This window comes from Enhydra lutris, unplaced genomic scaffold (genome assembly GCF_002288905.1).
Source record: "Enhydra lutris kenyoni isolate GAN:26980312 unplaced genomic scaffold, ASM228890v2 scaffoldscaffold68, whole genome shotgun sequence".
In the NCBI taxonomy this organism is placed as follows: Eukaryota; Metazoa; Chordata; class Mammalia; order Carnivora; family Mustelidae; genus Enhydra; species Enhydra lutris.
In genome coordinates, this window is record NW_019154152.1 from 8,041,290 (window position 1) to 8,043,106 (window position 1,817).

At 40.3% G+C, this 1,817-nt stretch overlaps 1 pseudogene; it reads right to left on the reverse strand.

The window, feature by feature from the left end:
* Nucleotides 1-1,817, reverse strand: part of LOC111159272 — a 14,423-nt pseudogene continuing 12,606 nt past the window's right edge.

A 1,817-nucleotide genomic window follows, 5' to 3' on the forward strand; every position in this document is an offset into this window, starting at 1 on the left:
TCAAATTGCCCTAACCCTAACCCTAATCCTGAGTGCGTAGACCATGGGATTGAGTGCTGGGGGGATAACATTGTGCAGCACATCAAGGAGTACAGGGATCAGGGGGATCTTTTTCTTTGCAAGGTGTATGGCAGACAGTGCAATGATACCTGTGTAGAAGAAGAGGATGAGGATGAGGTGGGAGCTACAGGTACCCAGAGCCTTTGACATTGCTTCTGGTGAGTTCAACCGGATCACAGAGCAAAGGATTAATACATAAGAAGAAAAAACCAGGGCCATATCACTCCCAATCAGGACCCATGCTAAAATCAGTTGGTAAAATTTGTTCACAGTAATGTCATCACAAACCAGGCTGGTGACTCCCACGTTAGAGCACAGGCAGTAATCAGTTTCATTCTTGGAGCAGTAGTGTTGCTGGGCAGCCAGTGTAGATACTGGGATAGTAAGCAGGCCATTCCTGAGCACCATAAATCCTGTGGTTTTGATCACAAAAGCTTCAGTGACTATGGAAGGGGGTGACAGATGACTATATTGTCTACCACCATGCAGAGGAAGATACCAGATTCCACGTACAAGAAGCAGTGGATGGCATAGATCTGAGTAAAACACTCAGGGAGATGATGGCCGTGGCATCAAACCAGAGGATAGCCAGGATCTTTGGCATGATGGTGGTGGCCAGCCCCATGTCCACAACTGCCAGTATGCCCAGAATACATAGGCATGTGCAGTGTGGCCTCATGTTGGATGGTGATCATGACAAGGAGGTTGGCACAAAGAGCTAAGAAATAGAGCAGAGGCGGGGCAGGGAAAGCCAGTGCTGCCACTCATGAATGCCTGGGAGCTCCATGAGGATGAAGTGGGAAATCTGAAGGTTGGAACGGTTGGTAACTCTAGTGGAGGGATCCGTGATATAGGTGCTCCGTTCTCAGTGTCTGTCCATAAAACTGAAATAGGAAGAAGACTGCATTTGAAAGTTCAGCTCAGGGTCCTCATAATGCACTCTCCCACCAATGACCCAGTTTCTTTCATGTGTGACTTTTTTTTTTTTTCCTCCTGGAAATATTCCATGGGAGAGTAATAAAACAAGCCAATTTTTTTTCTAAACATAAGGATTGGAATAACCATTTATCATTACCCTTGTGTATCTAATAAGCATGTTCAAATACATATATATCAAGAATAATCTTCTTACTAGTAGATAACAACTATTAATATTTGGTTTCCTACCGTTTTTCCATTTTATATTTAGGCAGTTTATATCATTATATGAGGATAATGTTGTATCTTGCCTTTGTATTTTAGTATTGTGTTCTAAGACATAAAGTAGGCACTCAGTAAAAATTTATGACACAGATGAATAAATAAAACACAATTTTCCATTATCATTAAAAGTAAGGTAGAATCTTAATTTGGATGACTATTTTATATTTCTACATTTGGCTGTACCATAATTGACTCACCACTATCTTATTTTCAGATTATTTCCTTTAAGTAGAATTTTTAAAATGATACAGAAGTGATACATAAAAAGAACATAGCCATCTTAAAATTTTATTTTCTGTAATATTTTAAGTATCATACATGTATGTGGTTGAAAGTCAAATAAAATAAAAAAATATATTATGCTGAGTGAAATAAGTCAAGCAGAGAAAGTCAATTATCATATGGTTTCACTTATTTGTGGAGCATAGCAAATAGCATGGAGGACAAGGGGAGATGGAGAGGAGAAGGGAGTTGGGGGAAATTGGAAGGGGAGGTGAACCATGAGAGACTATGGACTCTGAAAAACAATCTGAGGGTTTTGAAGGGGCGGGGGA